We start from the raw sequence: 21,600 nt of genomic DNA on the forward strand, positions 1-21,600 counted from the left end.
TACCAGATTTTTGAATGCGTAAATCATCAACAAATCCAGCCTGTCATATTTAAAAAGAAGTCAGAATAGAAGTAAGCTTAATTTTGACTTGTAATCCTCACAGAATTTTGTAAGTACACCGGGAAAAAAGTTAATCATCCACAGGAGACGATTAACTGACACTGCCTGTAGCACTGATACGGCCTCTATTGGGCGAAGGAGAGAATCCATAAGTCTGTTCAGGTATGCTATGTCCAGCTGAAACCAATGTAATGATTAGATGTCGTAACGGCCCCAAATAGTGGCGATGCTCATTTCAACGTTTTACATATTGTCTAGGCACAGGCGTTTTCTTTGGGACCAAGATCGGGTGATTTCGTGCTCCAGTCGAGGATCTATGGTTCTTGAAAGTTCATGAAAGTGCATGCATCCCTGTGAACACGGCTGGCATCGTTTTGAAATCAGCATATTAAACGTGAAGACGTAGAAGAAAGGCCAACATGTTGTCACCGAGAATGTCGAGAGAAACATTCAGGTCCATGTTCACAGAATGAGTGAGCTCCAGTCATTGTACGGAAAATACACCTGAAACACCGTACAACCTCATCAGACCTGAACTACGCTCTGCACATAGTCCGGCTTAAACACCGACGCTGGACTCGACGCCTCGCATCATTCGAGAAGAGGCAAAATTGCCCCCTTAGGGCCACACTACTTGATACCTGTAAAATACTATCTACTTTCTGTGTTTTATGGCCCATTAAGGACGAGCAACTTTATGTGAAGTAGTGACGGAACGAATTTTGCTAGGTACCAGACTCCACATGTATATTGCGTGTACAGTAAAAACTATACTAAACTCCTCCCGCACAGGCCATGAAGGCCCAAAGGTACTGACTGGCCGCCGTGTCATCCTCAGCCCACAGGCGTCACTGGATGCGGATATGGAGGGGCATATGGTCAGCACACCGCTGACCGTTTGTTGGTAGGTTCGTGCAGGTATGTGACATTAAATGTCTACGCAAAAAGTCGTGTAATTAGCTTAAATAACCGACCGCTGATTCGCGTTCGAGATGACGGCGACCGATAAGGACCCAGATGTGTTCCGTAGGATCTACATCACGTGAATTTGGTTTCAGAGACATCAACATGAGTTTACTATCATATTCCTCAAACCATTGCAGCATGGTTATGGCTACGAGTCATGGACAATTATACTGCGGAAATATGTCATCCCCGTCGGGAAAGACATCGGCCATGGAGGGAAGCAGGTGGTTCCCAGCGCGTCTTCCATTACTACCACAGGTCCCATGCAACTGCAGGAGAATGTCTCCCATAGCATAATACTGCTCCCATCAACCTACATCCGTGGCGCCCTGTACGTTCCGATCCTCAGTTCACCTCAATGACGGCGTTGATGGAGACGACCATCGACCTAGTGCAGCAAAAATTTGACTCACCCGAAGAGCCTACAAGTTTTCATTCATCGAAGGTCGAATCTCGATGGTCCCGTGCATCCAGTAGTCGTAACTGACGTCGCTGGGCCGACATGTGAACACGACGGTGTGGTCTGCTGCGGAGCTCCATCTTCAACAATGTATGATGAACGGTGTGCTCCAAAACACTTGTGCATGTACCAACATTATGGTCTAAAAATGGTTCAAATGGCTCTGAGCACTATGGGACTTAACTTCTAACGTCATCAGTCCCCTAGATCGTAGAACTACTTAAACCTAACTAACCTAAGGACATCACACAGACCCATGCCCGCGGCAGGATTCGAACCTGCGACCGTAGCGGTCGCGTGGTTCTAGACTGTAGCGCCTAGAACCGCTCGGCCACTCCGGCCGGCCATTATCCTCTTCCGGCACAGATACCACAGGTCACCATCTATCCTACTTTACAGAGCAGACAAGCCTCCGAACCCCACATTCTGTTAAGATTCGTCGACGTCCAACCATCTAGCGCCTAGTGGTAGTTTCACTGTCCTTTACCCTCTCCGTAGATGCTCACGACAGTTGCACGTGAACGTTACACCAGCTTCACCATTTTCGAAATATTCGTTCACTGGCTCTGCGTAATAATAATTTTCCCTTTGTCGAAGTCGCTTATCTGAACGGCTTTCCCCATTTGTAGCCCATATCAACGCTAGGGTGATCTCCCGTGCGTATCTGCTCCGATTTTGTTACCGCGTCGTTTGCCGGCAACGCGTTCAGGCGGTTTCAAACCTCGCGGTGGGCAGTGGTCATAATGTTTTGGCTTATCGGTGTAGTTTCCTTCACAAAATTATCTCAGAAACTCATTGAGCTGGATCTACATTCACTGATAACAGAAATTCCTTTCGGGTTTGAAACCAAATGTCAGTGGAAAGGCGTGACACTCGCCTTCAGTCACTGCTGTCCAGCGTTTTTATACGACTCCGTCGTTACATCGCTTTACAATGCTACGAAATGTTGTGGACTGGCAAGACAGCCAATCCACTGTGACGGGTAGCCGAAAGGCACGCGTTTAAGGTCACGCAGGCTGGCGTGAGGTCTGGAACAGTTAAAGGAATTAAGTCTAGCAAAAAAGGTACATAGCTGCTGGAATACTTAACTTTAATCCATAATTGGTGAACATCGGTCTGACGGTACATGCATCACAAGATAAATAGCAAATGATAATGGCTCCTTGCTAGGTCGTAGCAAATGACGTAGCTGAAGGCTATGCTAACTATCGTCTCGGCAAATGAGAGCGTATTTTGTCAGTGAACCATCGTTAGTACAGTCGGTTGTACAACTAGGGCGAGTGCTAGGAAGTCTCTCTAGACCTGCCGTGTGGCGGCGCTCGGTCTGCAATCACTGATAGTGGCGACACGCGGGTCCGAGGTATACTAGCGGACCGTGGCCGATTTAAAGGCTACCACCTAGCAAGTGTGGTGTCTGGCTGTGACACCACACGAAAGATACAGTATTTGTTGTAGACACGTTGGATATTCCACGTTCATATACTAATAATTCAGATAAATTCATAAATTATGTGTTCATGGGCATATCCAAACACGGTATATCCTTTCAATCATATTGTCACGTCCCAATTTCATCGCATCTTACTGCACTGGTTCGATTCAGTTGTCTGCTCCATACACACCACTTCACTGCCAAGAATTACGTCAGCTGTGGACGGTCACATACCCGCCTGGTACCAGTTCTACGGTATCTGCAGTGCTCAAAACTAGCCATTGAGATTCTTTAAGGGAATAACTGATGTTTTGTCCGGCTAACCTGCTTTTTAACTTTTCTATACCGCTTTCACATATTCAAAACTGTTGGCTGAAGAGTTTGTGAAGCTGTTGCCGCTCAAAACGCGTGTCTTCCTCTACGTGGGGTGGGGGGCATGATGTAACAATAAACGGAAGGAAAACAAGGATCTCGGGAATATACAGATGTGAGGACTGACCTATTATCTGTGGTAGCTGCTGCTCCTTTTTTATGTAAGTTTTGTCCCAGCTCTCAAGCTGGATTACTGAATTAGGTCAAATAAAAAGTGCACCGGAGAGTGTATCCTACTTAAAATACTCCTGAGATGCTCTGGTATGTGGGAAGTAAGAAATATTCCACGCAAGTGGCGTAATAAGTTCGTGGAGGAAAGTTTGCGCGGTGACTTAGGCGAGGAGTGTCTGTTGACAGAGCAGACAGCTCGGCGGCGGGAGGTCCGGACTATCTGCGAACGGCCCACAGCGGGCGACGGGGCCGTTGCGTGACTACAAATTAGGGGCAGATTCGGCGCCGTTATGAAGGGGCGCACGCGAGCCAGCGCTTCCGGGGCGGCGTGGCCGGCGCTGCCGCTGAGCAGAAACTTCCTGATGCGGATCCGGGAAGTACAAAGGAGATTCTGATCTACAGCTGCCGACTGTGTTCACCACTACTCTGCCCGAGACACACAGAAAAGGGTGATGGCTTTGTGACCGAACCTGTTCCAGACCTCCCGGTAGCCCGGTGCACAACCCATAGAGTCACCGCCATCTTGGACTGTGTGTTAATTTGACACATCCGTGCACGGTTCAAATTTATTGCAGCTTTTCATGGAGCCGCGTTCACTGAACTTCGTTCTCCAAATCTGCTGCGTCTGATCTGTTATGTTCTAACACCTCTGAACGTCAGTAACAAGCTAAAAACCGATTAAAGGCTCTTTAATGAGCTACACTGAAGAGCAAAAGAAACTGGCACACCTGTCTAATATTGTGTAGGGCCCCTGCCAGCACGCAGAAGTGCCGGAATACGACGTGGCATGGACACGACTAATGGTTGCAGGGCTGATCCCTTTTGAACAGCTAGTTGCAAGGCATCCCAGATATGATCAATAATGTTCATGTCTGGGAAGTTTGCTGGCCAGCGGAAGTGTTTAAACTCAGAACACTGTTCCTGTAGCCACTCTGTAGCAATTCTGGGCGTGTGGAAAATCGCATTGTCCACCTGGAATTGCCAAAGCCCGTCGTAATGCACAATGGACATGAACGGACGGAGGTGATCAGACAGGATGTTTACATACGTGTCACTTGTCAGAGTCCTATCTAGACGTATCAGGGGTCCTATATCACTCCAACCGTAGACGCTCCACACCACTACAGCGCCACCACCAGCTTTAACAGCCCCCTGCTAACATGCAGGGTCCATCCGCTCGATACAATTTTAAACGGGACATGTCCGACCAGGCAACATGTTCCCAGTCATCAACAGTCCAATGTCGGTGTTGACGACCCCAGGCAAGGCGTAAAGCTCTGTGTCGTGCAGTCACCAAGGGTACACGAGTGGGCCTTAGACTCCGAAAGCTCATACCGATGTTTCGTTGAATGGTTCACACACTGGTACTTGTTGATGGCCCGCCATTGAAATCTGCAGTATTTTGCGGAAGGGTTGCACTTCTGTCACGTTGAACGATTCTTTTCAGTCGTCGTTGGTCCCGTCTTTACAGGATCTCTTTCTGGCCGTAGCGATGTCGGAGATGATGTGTTAGTGGTTTCCTGATATCCCCGGTACACTCGTGAAATGGTCACACGAGAATATCCCCACTTCATCGCTACCTTGGAGATGCTCTGTCCCATAGCTCGTGCGCCGACTGTAACACCACGTTGAATCTCACTTATATCTTGATAACCTGCCATTGTAGCAGCAGTAACCGATCTAACAACTGTGCCAGACACTTGTTATCTTACATAGGCGTTGATGACCGCAACGACGAATTCTGCCTGTTTACATATCTCTGTAGTTGAATACGCATGCCTGTACTAGTTTGTTTGGCGCTTCAGGGTATAATACCATACGTCATAAGTGAATGAAAATAAGCAAAGTAGACTACCTTTCGTGTCAAACTATTATTTAATTCAGATTCCGATCTAATAGTAAAAATGGTAACATTAAGTCTTTGAACAAGATCTTGGGTATGGGCTTTCTATCTGAACGCCTAGAAATTTGAACTGTTCAGCTTCACTAATCGTATACCCATTCTGTTAAATTGAAACGCTGGGTTCTGTTGAATTCTGGTTTAGAAACTATAAAAATTGAGTCTTACTATGATTTAGGGTTAATTTATTTTCTACAAGCCATTAACTGACGTCATGAGCTGCAATATTTAAAACAGAGCCAATGTTGCACACAACATCCCTTACTACCAAGCTAGAGTCATCAGCCAACTGAAATATTTTGGAATACTAGAGGACACATCATTTACATAAATAAGGAATAGGAGTGGCCCTAGCATTGATCCCTGGGGCACTGTTTCACTATATGACTTTTGAGTCATCACTGAAACAGTAACTACCTTAAAATACCCATGCATAAGCGTCCGGTGCAAACTAAAGTTGAAAGACTATGTAAAATTAGTTGTCGGGAAATCAGAAGCCATAAAGGGTCATAGGAAGGATATTACGGAAATATAATTCATACACGAAATAAGTCCCTTCCAGAACACTCGTTCGGTGGGTTATACAGTGTTTATCGTTAGTCTGGCACTCCCACCAGATCGAATCAATACAGCAGAGACACAATACCCATTGAAGAGCTACGTGTTTCACCACTGAGTCGTTTAACAAAGCTACAACCGACGCGCAGTATTTCAGTTATGTGGTTAAAGGAAGAAGTTAGATAACTGTATACTAAAAAATAGTTTCTCAATACTGAACTTTAAAAAACACATCAAGAACTAGCCAATAAATTGGCAATATTAGCTCACTTTGAGGAACTGACAGAGAGACAAAATGCACTCGTGCAAAAAGTGATGTAAGAAAAACAGGAGTAAAGGCGTTTACGTACGTCGTTGAGGAGATACTGTCTTAGGCCCTTGGCTCCTCTGAGTGGGTGGGGGGTTGGGGGGAGTGGTCAGTTCCTCAAGAGTTGCACGTCTATTTGCCCATACACATCACTGTAGCCATCGCTCACCCCTGTCATCTATGGCCCATGGTGCAACAGAGTTGCCTGAGTATCTCGTTTCGTTTCGATTAGCACCACTCTGCCACGCATGGTATACTTTGAACAGGCGAACAGTTTACAAACTCAGCCGTTTCGGAAATGTTTCCAACCAAATGATACTGACGCTTTGGGCGCCAGATAAACTGCTCCGTTTCCGCATTGCGACAAGTACTGCACTAATTCCCGCGTCCTCCGACGCGGTTTGTATACCCTTTACTGCTAGTGCTGCCACCTAGCGTCTGTGAATGATTATTGCAAGTAGGCGTCAAACCTAAACGGTGATCACATTGTCGAAACCGGACCATGTGATTACTACTTGTTAAATTCCAGAGTAAAGAAACCAGCAAAATTATTTCGGAAATCATACTGTTAGGATATCGGAGCAATGTTTTGAGATGAGTGAATGTACATATACATTGTGATGTGGCATTTATAGAAGCTGCTGTGGACTAGTTGAGCTACAAAAAAAAGCAAACTCATATTTCGGTAATTCGCTTCATAAGCATTTCAAAACCAGACTCCCGTTGGCACTGTAATAAGTAAAATATTACTACTAAATGACCTTGAGCACTATGGGACTTAACATCTGAGGTCATCAGTCCCCTAGAACTTAGAACTACTTAAACCTAACTAACCTAACGACACACACATCCATGCCCGAGGCAGGATTCGAACCTGCGACCGTAGTGGTCGCGCGTTTCCATACTGAAGCGCCTAGAACCGCTCGGCACACCGGCCGACTATTACTACTAGTTTATTTGGTACTGCAAATTGTTTCACTAGCGTCTGGTAAAAAAAAAATTAAAAAAATGAAAAAAAAACTCCTTTTCATGTCACGTTGCAAAGTGTGGCTGACGAGACAGAAGCAGAACTGTTATGTAATGTATGAGAATCAATAGTATAGTGTAGTGATTGAAGGTACTTCTTAAAGCTAAGGTACCCAAACAGGCTATTACGTAAAGAAAGTTGATATATGATAACGACAATTCCGTTAGAAGTTCATAAGGAGTGTTGGCAAACGATAGTAGTAATTTTCTCTCTTTTGCGAAATTTTTTTGCCTTACAGCTAAAGTACTGAAATTGCTATTCATCTCATTATATCTCTAATGGCTGTAATCCGTCCTAGAATGAATGGTATTCTAGAAAAATATACTAAAAACGAGAGCATTTAAAACCCAATAGTAATTTCACTTACTCAGATTTTGAACGCTATATTCTTAGGTGTCGTGTTACAAAGACTACAACAAAATTCCTCAAAATGACGAGAAACTGCCTTGATGTTGTGTGCAAAAATCTCAGTGTTGTGCTAAGATACCCACCTAGAACACTGTGTTGAAAACGTCTGAAGGTTTGAAAGTGTCTTAGAGATGCGATCAGAACTCTGTTGTCACTGGTACGTACAGAAAAATAGGCATATTTGTACTAGGATAATGACGAATCATCCAGAAAATAGAATCAAGATTAAAATACAGTAACAAATCAAGTACCTCACCAGAAGCGTACCAAATATCGCTTTTACTTTTATCAAAATGTCTCTGAGCACTATGGGACTTAACATCTTAGGTCATCAGTCCCCTAGAACTTAGAACCACTTAAACCTAACTAACCTAAGGACATCACACACATCCATGCCCGAGGCAGGATTCGAACCTGCGACCGTAGCGGGAGCGCGGTTCCAAACTGAAGCGCCTAGAACCGTTAGTTTTATCAGTTTATTGAGTTACGTAAGTATTCGATGTCAGTTGGCAGTACAACAGAGGGTTCTTATTTTCAGGGAAGCTGTGTTCTAATGTCTGTCCCAAAATCATTATTTACACTTTTCTTCCTAAATTACTGCTTGCGGATTATCGTATAGTTCCAAAATACGTTCTGGACCGTTTCCCTTCTATATCATTACTGGATGTGTGCCATCGTCCGTCACGAACCTCTTCGTGAAACCCTAAACAAAGGAGGGGACTGCGACACGCAGATTCCTGCTGAGAGAATGAAATAAGAATTTCTAAGAAAGTACGGCAAGCAGAGGAAGTGAAAAGCAGCAGGAGACTTTTGCTACGTTAGTGGGATTAATGTGACAGGGGAAATGAGAAAGGCATTTAAGGAAATCCGGGAGTCTCGCAGAGGTTTTTCCAAGGAGGCACAGAAGCATAAGCGAGATAAGGAGTTCGTCAGGCTGAGTGCCCTCTGATTAAAACCATAACTGAACGGATCGTTGTGACTCTCTCGTTTTCTACCGGCCGCTTAATTGAGATGAGATGATAAGAAGGACAAGATTATAGCGCGTAATGATCCATCTAAAGTTACTTTTTCGCCATGTTCTCAGAGGGAATAATGGAATAACAACGAAGTAAATGACTGTTAATCACCGTCCGCAGTGGAAATGTAGCTGCAGATAAAGATTCATATTTTTTTAAATGAGCTGCCGCTGACTGGGAACGAGCTTCTTTTCTCCTTTACAACGCTGAGTTCAAAGCTGTGATGCCGACGGGCTGTATAAAATTTCACGCTGGATCGACTAAAGTGAAAGTGAGGGCGTCAAAAATCTGGTATCTGTCTATTTTTGTAAACTTATGATGAGAGCGGAGATCGTTATTGAATCAGATGGAAGTAAGATTATACACTGACCACAATAGCCAAAGAGGAACTGCGCACTAAGAGTCCGCATATACTAGTATCCTATCCAGTGTACCTATATTGATTTCATTCTTGTTAACATCACCTGATCTCAGATAAATGACTTACACTATAATATGAATTAAGTACGAGCTAAATGTTGCAAAATATCAGAGCGGAAGTTACACGTTTTTACGGAACATGTAACTGCGCTTCGAATTAAAGTTTCACTTTTTTTTTCCTTTTCTGCACATTATCCTTATAGCACATATAGATATTCGAATTGTAGTAACTATTAACTATTCTTGACATGATTATTTTCGACCGATGAATCTGTATGAGCGCATTGGTTGTGTCTTGTGTAACAGAACTGAAAAATTCCGTAGCATGTTAATACATTGCTTTTGCTTCCATAGCTGTAGCAAGATGATGGTGCTCATAATCCTACCGGTGTTTGCGGAATTTGTTTTGTTGTTAGTGTGTGAAAAATGTATCCACCCGATTATGGCAGTTTTGACGGAACTTTCTTGCAATGTCAGAGGAACGTGAAGGTTATGTCCAAAGAATTCCTAACTACCATTTTCAGTAACTAACAATGAAAATCTATCAAATATGTAAAGGAGAAAATTATTAGCGAAGATCTCGGATACTTCTTAACTGGTTTTGGTTCAAATGGCTCTGAGCACTATGCGACTTAACTTCTGAGGTCATCAGTCGCCTAGAACTTAGAACTAATTGAACCTAACTAACCTAAGGACATCACACACATCCATGCCCGAGGCAGGATTCGAACCTGCGACCGTAGCGGTCGCTCGGCTCCAGACTGTAGCGCCTAGAACCGCACGGCCACTCCGGTCGGCCTTAACTGGTTTTCTTCATATTTTTACACAATATCGCAATAAACATTCAGACAGACATAGGCTACATTTTTAAAACAACAAATTACAGGTTTTCTCTGAAACCGACTGCGAGAAGCAAAATTCTGCGCTATATTGTAGAAATCTGTGGTTTCATTTTCTTTCTCGAAGCTGGTTTCAACTACGATAGCTGGGCGTTTAAACTATTAGACGTTTATTTATTATTTATTATTTAATTTGGAGGTAGAGGGAGAAGAAAGCAAAGGAAATAAATTACTGATGTCAGCTGTATCGGAACTTCATGTGGAATCAGTGCCGATGAATGAAAGTAATCTGCCGAGCCGGGATTCGAACCCGGGATCTCCTGCTTACTTTTATTTTAACTGGAATGAACGGACACAGTGAGCTTCAGGCCGGGTGGATATAAGGTGGGCAGGGTTCGAAACCCGAGGCCTCGCCACTATGCTTCCCTCCCGCCTGTCACTTTGCTGGCCCCTCACGGGGACATGGTACTAGGTTGGATCTTTTTATTTCACTTTTCTTAATTTATTTCTTATTTTTTTAAATTATCTTGAATCCTTTTTTATTTTTTGTTGTTATTTGTTTTCTGAAAAGAAAACTTGATAGACACAAATTCCACAATTCCTGGACTCGAAAGGAAAAAGATTTTTTTCACTAGGAAGAACAGAATGAGAGAAGGCTCCTCCAAAAAAGGAAAAAGCTACCCAATTTCTTGACGATTAAAGACAAGGTGCAACATATTTGCAAATAAAACACGATAACGTGGAAGCCTCTGTCATTCCCAATGAGCATTTACCATATATTGGCGAAATACAAGTCACACCTGACTACGTAGTGGGCGTAGTGTCCGAAGAGCCATACGATCGAATTAAATGGTTCAAATGGCTCTGATCACTATTGGACTTAACTTCTGAGGTCATCAGTCCCCTAGAACTTAGAACTACTTAAACCTAACTAACCTAAGGACATCACACACATCCATGCCCGAGGCAGGATTCGAATCTGCGACCGTAGCGGTCGCGCGGTTCCAGGCTGTAGTGCCTACAACTGCTCGGCCACCCCGGCCGGCCATACGATCGAGTTAGTCTTGGTCCGAGTGAAAAGGTAAAGTCTGGACTCAGAAGAAGTTCAGCTTCAGCTGATGTGGTAAGGAGAGCCAGTTGTCGACGAATCCAGTGCCAGTGTTCTTGTACACAAGAGACAAACCTGTGTGGTAATAGCCGGCCGAAGTGGCCGAGCGGTTAAAGGCGCTACAGTCTGGAACCGCATGGCCGCTACGGTCGCAGGTTCGAATCCTGCCTCGGGCATGGATGTGTGTGATGTCCTTAGGTTAGTTAGGTTTAAGTAGTTCTAAGTTCTAGGGGACTGATGACCACAGCAGTTGAGTCCCATAGTGCTCAGAGCCATTTGAACCATTTTTTTGTGTGGTAATATATCTTGTTGATGATATGTGTCGCAAAGACCAGTTGGACTACGACCAATGGGATGGAGGCGTTCATTTGTCGAGATCAGATTGTGAATGGCCTTACACCACGATGAGGCGACTTCCAACGGGAGGACTGGAAGACTAATGTGAAATCACACTATTTTCCAGGATAACAATGGCGTGGTCACTTCAACTGGGGAGGGGGATGATTGTACTCCTCAATGAGAAAGCAAGCGTCTGCATCAAGAAACTGACTGACCTGGTCAAATGTCTTATTAAAATCTGTAAAAAGCGAGGCCCCAGGGACAGAAGTCACTGCAGCCACCTAACCAATGTCGTGGCATTCGACTACAGAAATCAGAATCGTGCGCCCGGGCACACAGCTTTGGTGGACACTGAGAATTTTCCCTAGCAGAATCTACAAAGGCCTATTAACCGCCCGGACGACAGTTTTGTAATCTAAATCAAGTAGTGTGATCGGGCGAAATTTGTCAGTGCCTAGACGTCCGGTTGTCTTCGGAATTAGAATTATTTTACCAACCTTGAAGGGTCAGGAGTCAACGACACCCCCCTCCCTCCTCCATCACCGGATCACTTCATTTACTAGTGACGCATTGGTATCACCTATAACAGACCAAAAATGTACATAAAATTTCTTAGGAATACCGTCGAGTCTCGGCGATTTTTGCAGTGGTGAATCAACAATAAGGCGATATATATCATAGTAAGTATAGCCATTTAGAAACACATCAATTACGCGGGAGTTACTACGCAATCGAGGAGAGGAGTAAACCCATCAGGGACAATCTTACCAGTAGCAGAGTCCTCATAAACGTCGGTTAAGTAATTATAAGTCGCTGTGGAAATATCACGTTGGGGTGTCCGTATGTGACCATCAGTGTGAGTAAGGGACGTGTTATATGCTAGTTTGCGACGCGTCCACAGCTGGAGCAGGTGATATAAGGCCCTCAGTTCATCCTGCGAGAAGGAGAGGGATTTTGATCGTACTCTGAATCCTTCCAGTTGTTGCATCATTAATTGAAGAAGTTTCGCCTTAACATGCCGGACGTGCATAATCCGTAAGGGAGCTTGTCTCGCGCCGTCATAAAGTTGACACAAGGCAGAATAATAAAATTACTAGGTCCAACGGCGATCCCCCACCGTCTCAGGCCCGTAACGCATTAACGCTTTCCGGAGCAAATGTTTGGCATGCCCTGACCACCGCTCCATGTGAGAAAGATAGTGAACCAGTGTTCGCAAGCTACGGGCCCAAACCTCTCGAACGATAATCTCGAGGGAAGAATCCTTTAAGAGGTATGAGTTCAACATCCAGGGGAGGCGATACAGTTCAATCATGGACTGTGCGGCTGGTCCCGGCGGACGTTCGAGTCCTCCCTCGGGCATGGGTGTGTGTATTTGTCCTTAGGATAATTTAGGTTAAGTAGTGTGTAAGCTTAGGAACTGATGACCTTAGCAGTTAAGTCCCATAAGATTTCACACACATTTGAAAATTTTTTTGAGGCGATACAGTTGTTCTGGTTGAGGCCCATGATTTAAAGTTACAAATGGTTCAAATGGCTCTGAGTACTATGGGACTTAACTTCTGAGGTCATCAGTCCCCTAGAACTTAGAACTACTTAAACCGAACTAACCTAAGGACATCACACACATCCATGCCCGAGGCAGGATTCGAACCTGCGACCGTACCGGTCACGCGGTTCCAGACTGAAGCGCCTAGAACCGCTCGGTCACTCCGGCCGGCTTTAAAGTTACAGCTACGGCACAGTGATCAGTGAAACAAGCGAGTATGACGTCTATCGCTGACAGTTGTCCACGTAAAGAGTCTGAAACATAAAAGCAACCGAATCGGCTGCTGGAAGTGGCAGTAAATTGCATGTACCTGACGAGAGTGGGATATTGACAGATCCACGCATCTGGTATTTTCGAAGAACGCACCAAATTGTCTGGTTCCTTACTGAAATTAAAGTTAGTGGTCTAATCTATAGGACGCAATACACAATTAAAATCTCCGCCTACCAGAAATTTCTGCGGAGTTATACGAAGTAAACAAACTATATTCGCTTTATAAGAACGCGCACGATCTGTGAAACGGCTAGATCCTGAAGGGACATAAAGAAACATCAAAGTAAGATCACAAAAATTGAAGCCTATTCCTCGGCCATTATCGAGAACTTCGAAATCAGTCAGTGGTATTCCCTTTTGTAAAATAACGCACTGCCAGTAGATAGTTGAGGAGCCACATTAAAGAAAGTAGAAAAGCCGGGAATAGAAAAATTTTCAAGTAATACTTCTTGCAAAAATATCACGTCTGAACCTGAACCGTAAATAAATTGTCACAGCGCCGCAAGTCTAAGCTAGGAACTAATTCTGTTCACATTCAAATTAAGAAATGTGTAGGCTTGCATCTATTTCTTGCTAAAAGTATGCAGCTGATTGGTTCAAATGGCTCTGAGCATTATGGGACTTAACAGCTATGGTCATCAGTCCCCTAGAACTTAGAACTACTTGAACCTAACTAACCTAAGGACATCACACAACACCCAGTCATCACGAGGCAGAGAAAATCCCTGACCCCGCCGGGAATCGAACTCGGCAACCCGGGCGTGGGACGCGAGAACGCGACCGCACGATCACGAGCTGCGGACTGCAGCTGATTACTTGCAAATGAGCGTTAACAATCCATGGCAGAGTTATCGGATGAATCTGAATGTAAAGAGGTGTATCCCTCTCTTCCACCCTTTTCGTTTTTTTTTTTTTTACCCGCGATGCCACGTGCTCGGTTTGAAAACGAACGTTGTTCATTGCGGGTGTGTTGGGTGGGAAGTCGACTGCCACAATGGGCAACGCGTGGTTGTTGGGGCGGTGGGAGGGGGGGGGGGGGGGAAGTTTCCTGCAGAAATTCAGTATAAGGTACAGGTAGAGGTAGAGGTACAGGTAGAGGTGAGCGGTGTAGCTCCTGGGAATCAACGGAATCGAAGTCCCCCCCTCGCAGCTGAGTGGTCAGCGCGACGGAATGTCATACCTAACGGCCCGGGTTCGACTGCCGGTTAGGTCGGAGATTTTCTCCGCTCAGGGACCGGGTGTTGTGTTGTTCTTCGAGAGTTGCACCAGGCGAACGGTCTACCCGAAGGGAGGCCCTTGCCACACGGCATTCCCATTCAACGGAATCGAAACTGACGGTACGTCTTTTACCGTCACCGCATGTGCCGCTGGCACACTTGGGCCGACCGGGGTTCGACCAGCAGCGGCTTGCGGCACGCTTTCCTCATGCGGAGGCGCAGAAGAAGGACGGGAATACGGTACAGACTCAGGGTTGTCTGGGAAGTCCGCAGATACAGTACGGAGCTCCGGAACAGGTCTATCCACGTGTGATTCCGAAGAGGTGGTCTCGGACTCGAGAGTCAGGCCAGACGCTTTCTAATCTTGATTAGTAACCGACATGTTATCATCCGGTCTAAACTCAGGGAGTGGAGACGCCTCCTCCATCGCAATCTTTTCGGTGGAGCAGAGAGGCGAAGAGGAATCGTCTGACTCCTCATTATCTTTAGTCTGTCTACGCTTAATTTGTCCGGGCCTGGTAGTTGAATGGTCAGCGTGACGGATTGTCAGTCCTCTGGGTCCGGGTTCGATTCTCGGCTGGGTCGGGAAATTTTCTCCGCCCAGGGACTGGGTGTTGTGCTGTCCTGTCCTCATCATCATCCTATTATTCTCATGGACTGTAGGTCGCCGAAGTGGCGTCATATTGAAAGACCGGCACCCGGCGAATGGCTTATTTTGAAGTGGTGGTGATGGCGGCGCGGAAGCTACAGTGGCAAAGTCCCGACGCAAGGTTAACGGCGGAAATCCGCTAGGACCATCACTCAGTGGCTCGACTTGCCATTCAGAAGTGTGGTTAGCCACAATGGCTGTCACTTTGGGAACCAGATCCTCTAAAGTTAGCCTTTGACGTTGTTCATATTTGGCTTTTAAGACAGTGACACGACGCCGGCAATCTGTACGGAGGTGTCCACTCTCATTACATATAAAACAGGTCCCTTATTTTGTTGTGTAAATTATATGAATCCGGTATCCACACACGTGCAAACGAGAGAGGTAATATTCCGTTTGACTGCCATGTCACCGAATCGAACTCCGCTATAAACTTGTAAATGATGTTGAGTGGACCAGCGTTCTCGCCGTGTATTCCGTATATCCCCAAACCGAACGAGGGCGGTCTTGAGGAAACTGTCATCAACTTCGGGTGGAAGTGAATAAAATTCTTCTAGGTTTGGGACCGCATTGTCAACTATAAAATTCCAACGTTTCGGCGAATATTGCAATACACCCTGAGGAAGGCGTCTCGCAATAGTCGCCGAGACATCGGAGTTTTATAATTGACAATTTCCCAAAGCCAGAAGAATTTCATTGACTGAATTTACATTAGGGCGGAAGGTTAAACACCCTAACATTCGTATATTCTACCTCCCCGTTCGCCAGAATAGCCATGTTACTACAGCCGTCGCGGTCAGTGAAAGGGACTTGTCCGTGCCACAAAAGGAGCCTGTCAACCTGAAGAGGGTGTATGAACTTAACATAAAACACATACGATTCAGCCGGCCGCTGTGGCCGAGTGGTTCTAGGCGCTTCAGTCCGGAACCGCGTGACTGCTTCGGTCGCAGGTTCGAATCCTGCCTCGGGCATGGATGTGTGTGATGTCCTTAGGTTAGTTAGGTTTAAGTAGTTCTAAGTTCTAGGGGACTGATGACCTCAGATGTTAAGTCCCATAGTGCTCAGAGCCATTTGAACCATTTTGAACAACCATGCCCGAGGCAGGATTCGAACCTGCGACCGTAGCAGTCGTGCGGTTCCAGACTGTAGCGCCTAGAGGCGCTTGGCCACCCCGTCGGCCATACGATTCATAGTCGAAGTAAATTCTGAAGTAACCTTGATCGTATCTACAAGCCAGTCACTAGTATCTAACGAACTCGGCTGCACATTACACATGGACTTGTCAAAACTAAAACTGACGGTACCTATGCGTGGAATGTGCCGAGGAGCCATGGACGACATCACGGCGCAAGACAACGCCGCGTCAAAATGAAATCGCGAACACGAGATGCCGAGAGCAAACAACGATATGACCCTCACAACGACTCACAAGACACTCAGGACAAACAAGGAAGCTCTCGCAGCGCAACGATAGAGGCGGGAACAGGAGGAACCTTTTCGCCAGGCGTGAGAAGCGGGAATATCTTATTAGGCAGTTTCGTTAACCTCTACACCATCCGGACAGTGTGTTCATCGCAATTGCTCAGGCTCCCGTCCGACCCACATTAAAAACGAGCGCTAACCATCCGCAGTCCCTTGTCCAAATTCTCCATGTTCGCTGCATTGAGATTCCTGCTGGAGGTCAATTGTTCATCTGCATTGAAGGTAGTAGAGTCTTTGCCCATCGAGGAGAATCCATTATATAAAGGCTTGGTATCTGTTCATTTGGACACTACGCATTCATATGATATATTTTTCTTCGTATATATAATTTTAAACCAATACTCAGAATGAGATTTTCACTCTCCAGCGGAGTGTGCGCTGATATGAAACTACCTAGCAGATTAAAACTGTGTCCCCGACCGAGACTCGAACTCGGGACCTTTGCCTTTCGCGGGCAAGTGCTCTACCATATGAGCTACCGAAGCATGACTCACGTCCGGTACTCACAGCTTTACTTCTGCCAGTACCTCGTCTCCTACCTTCCAAACTTTACAGAAGCTCTCCTGCGAACCTTGCAGAACTAGCACTCCTGAAAGAAAGGATATTGCGGAGACATGGCTTAGCCACAGCCAGGGGGATGTTTCCAGAATGAGATTTTCTCTCTGCAGCGGAGTGTGCGCTGATATGAAACTTCCTGGCAGATTAAAACTGTGTGCCTGACCGAGACTCGAACTCGGGACCATTGCCTTTCGCGGGCAAGTGCTCTACCATCTGAGCTACCGAAGCACGACTCACGTCCGGTACTCACAGCTTTACTTCTGCCAGTACCTCGTCTCCTACCTGGCTGTGGCTAAGGCATGTCTCCGCAATATCCTTTCTTTCAGGAGTGCTAGTTCTGCATGGTTCGCAGGAGAGCTTCTGTAAAGTTTGGAAGGTAGGAGACGAGGAAAAAAGTAGATCTTAAGTGAAGAAATGTTAAGAACACATCAAGCTTTTCTTGCATTAATGTTATCAAAATAAATTTAATACACTTCTAGTGCACTTTATACAACGTGATTTCGTGAACAAGTAGTAAAAGCTCATACGTTCTCGATATGGTTTCCTGTTAGCAGACCTGCTCATTCAAGTAGTACCACCACTAAAAATGTTCGCGCCCGTGAGAGAATACTGTCGTATTTGTGGATGCGGCAGGTGACTTCGTGAGGATCAAGAATATTACGTATCATCGTTCACGATCTGGGGTACCACTCCGTTCCGTTATCAACAAGATAATGGCCGACAGCAGTGAGCAGACTACAGACTGAAAATGAGTTAACAACTACGAAACAGGTCGCTGAAGTGTGCAATTAGATGACAGAAGCGCTACAGTGCCGCACTGGGGAGTCTCTTGCAAAATATAGTTACGACTGCATTGTGTGCATTATTATGGGGTCCTGCGATTTGCTTCCCATTGTTACTCGCAAATGAAAATTAATTTGAAGTACAAATGATCTGTTCCTTTATTATTTGGAGTACTAGGACAGTACAATTACAGTTTGTTGGAAGACTTCATTGCAAAAGGGTTCAAATGCCTCTAAGCACTATGGGACTTAACATCAGAAGTCGTCAGTCCCCTAGACTTGGAACTACTTGAACGTAACTAACATAATCACATCACACACATCCACGTCCGAGGCAGGATTCAACCTGCGACCGTAGCAGTTTCGTCCCATAAGACATTACCACAAATTTCCAAATTTACATAAATCCTTTTTACTGCCTGCGCAGCGATAGAGCTCGTCAAAAGTTTTTGAAATAAAAGTACATAAATGTAGGTTCTCCGTTTTTGACATCTTTGTCTACGTAATATTTAACCATTAGAGGAGAAATATATCTACATGAATTCTAGCCAACTTGCACCTGTGTGTGTGTGTGTGTGTGTGTGTGTGTGTGTGTGTGTGTGTGTGTGTGTGTGTGGGCGTGTCCGAGAGTGAATGAAAGCTGAAACCCAGTGAAATTTGGAGTTATAATCAAGTAATTCAGTTATCTATGCGTGAAAGGCAATAATGCAGCAATATGTAAATATCAAAAGCAGCAGTGTCATTTCTGACGACAGATGCCACATTCCATATCTTAATGCCTACAGTAAACTTTATCAATAGCACAAGCGAGCCACTGTTCACTTGCATTCATACCTGCATTCTAAACTCGTTTCGCTTTATTAAGTAGAGTGCACCGTAATCTATCTCGGCCTCCTAACAATAATGGAGGGAAGCGGTGTTTCATATTAAGCGAAAACAACCATGCCTCCCAGTACACTTTATGAGTGTGCAGAATGTATTAACGCAGGAGCAAGTAAACAATAGAGATTATCATACACCATAATTCGAATAATGTACTTTCTGGCGCACTAAGTGAACGACGATGTCTGTGCTGTGCCCCAATGAGATAATTAGCAGAAGAATCACTTACGCTACAACGGTAATGGATCGCTATAGTGCCTTGACGTTCACGAATCCTGTTTCACGTATTAGCCTATTACTGCAATCGATTGCACATTCTGTCGCACCATTACGGCTGAGTCGTTTGAGTAACTGTCAGGCAAGGAGCACGACGGCAGTCAGAATTTCGCCTGCAGCGCCAGAGCTTAGCAGGGCACGGGCGTCAGTCACAGATGTCGCCTGTCTCACGGGAACTTCTTTTCCGCGGCAGCTGACTAGCCTGTAAATACTGGCCCCGCACGTTAATGTCCCGTTCGATCTTGGTGAATAAAAGATACCACAATCGATAGCGCCACATCAAACTAACTGTGGCATTCGCCCTCGCCGCCATCGCCCTGCTTGTGGAAGAAGCGGGGACACCATTAACTGTAGCGTACTCTTTGATGCCTACTAGTACTGTGAAAACTGTGTCCCGACTGGCGCTACGGAAGACAGCCATCATTAGCTATTCAGGTACAGTTACGTAACCTCAATCGAATATATAAGTAATTATCTGAAAGTTTTTAGTCGCCTATGGAACTGCTGCCATTTTTCTGTGACACCGGCATTTTACAGTCTTTCGGCTGTTTGTGTGTGTGTGGGAGGGGGGGGGGGGAGGGGGGAAGGAGTGGGAGGGGTGTGAGGGTGGGTTGTGTGTGTGTGTGTGTGTGTGTGTGTGGAAGTAAGAGAGAGAGAGAGAGAGAGAGAGAGAGAGTGAGAGTGGGTGCAGGATGCGAATCAATTGCGTAACGCTCTGAGCAGTGCCTCTGCACGAATTATTAAAAGATGAATCAGCCTGGTGCAGAACGTGGCCTCATTGAAATACACACTATTTCCTAGCGAGATATATTAATGGCAAGTACTGGCGTGTAACTTTACTTGTATGAGTCTGTAATCGGACGTCCTCCTCTAGCATTACTTTTCGCCTATAGTAGTTCTCGATACCAGTATTATTTTTCGAATTTTGTGCAGGTCAGTACTATCTCAGATGCATTTCTGAAAATTTTCGTATAATTTTATACACAATATGATATATTTCCAGCTAAAATTTATGAAAAGGAATTTCAGTGTCGATGTTATAATCGATAAGTATCAGTTTTAAATGTAAATTATTTTAGGATCATTTGAAATTACTAATTATTTGCACACTTAAAATTTCTATCATTAATTACGCAATCCTGTACTGTACTGTTTACTGTGTTTATTTCTGGATTCATTTATGAAATAATAATCGAATTTAATAGTGTAACGAAAATTGGAATACTGTTATTTCTGCAGAGTATGGGAGTCGTAAGCTGGTCTCCGGTGTGATCGGACATATTTTTGTATAATAGGTGCGAACAACGCAATTTCGACTTCGATAATGTGTAAAATCAAAATACTGTATGATATACTAAAATGCGAGAAAATCAGTGAAAAATAAACTTACGTAAAAAAATTCTGCAGCAACTTTCTTCGAATTTATTTAGTTCGAACCAACCGTGAGGACCTGATGTTAGATTTTCAGCTTCAAGAATCAGATCCACAGAAAAGAATAACTGGAGCCATCTCAATATGACAAGATAAGTAAACCTGAAAGTTTTTTGTAATCTTTGCTCCTACCAAATCTTAATAAAAGACTTTGCTTGTTACTTACTTGGACTGGGCATTGGTTTACGTGGACAATAGATGGAAGAAGAAGGAGGGCGTAGATTACAAGTCTCTTCTCTTTACGAAAAAAAAAAACAAAATTTATGATACCCAGCATCGTTGATATTATCAACCGAACAAATATATTTCTGGAGTAGTAAATATGAAACTTTTAACCGCGTTTCATAAAACTATAGAGGCATGAAGTAAATTACGCCTTTGATAAACAGGCACTAGTATAAAAGTCCCCCATGAACCATGGACCTTGCCGTTGGTGGAGAGGCTTGCGTGCCTCAGCGATACAGATAGCCGTACCCTAGGTGCAACCACAACGGAGGGGTATCTGTTGAGAGGCCAGACAAACGTGTGGTTCCTGAAGAGGGGCAGCAGCCTTTTCAGTAGTTGCAAGGGCAACAGTCTGGATAATTGACTGATCTGGCCTTGTAACAATAACCAAAACGGCCTTGCTGTGCTGGCACTGCGAACGGCTGAAAGCAAGGGGAAACTACAGCCGTAATTTTTCCCGAGGGCATGCAGCTTTACTGTATGATTACATGATGATGGCGTCCTCTTGGGTAAAATATTCCGGAGGTAAAATAGTCCCCCATTCGGATCTCCGGGCGGGGACTACTCAAGAGGATGTCGTTATCAGGAGAAAGAAAACTGGCGTTCTACGGATCGGAGCGTGGAATGTCAGATCCCTTAATCGGGCAGGTAGGTTAGAAAATTTAAAAAGGGAAATGGAGAGGTTGAAGTTAGATATAGTGGGAATTAGTGAAGTTCGGTGGCAGGAGGAACAAGACTTCTGGTCAGGTGGCTACAGGGTTATAAACACAAAATCAAATAGGGGTAATGCAGGAGTAGGTTTAATAATGAATAGGAAAATAGGAAAGCGGGTAAGCTACTACAAACAGCATAGTGAACGCATTGTTGTGGCCAAGATAGATACAAAGCCCACACCT

The sequence above is a fragment of the Schistocerca americana genome, chromosome X, assembly GCF_021461395.2.
Source record: "Schistocerca americana isolate TAMUIC-IGC-003095 chromosome X, iqSchAmer2.1, whole genome shotgun sequence".
Classification (NCBI taxonomy): Eukaryota; Metazoa; Arthropoda; class Insecta; order Orthoptera; family Acrididae; genus Schistocerca; species Schistocerca americana.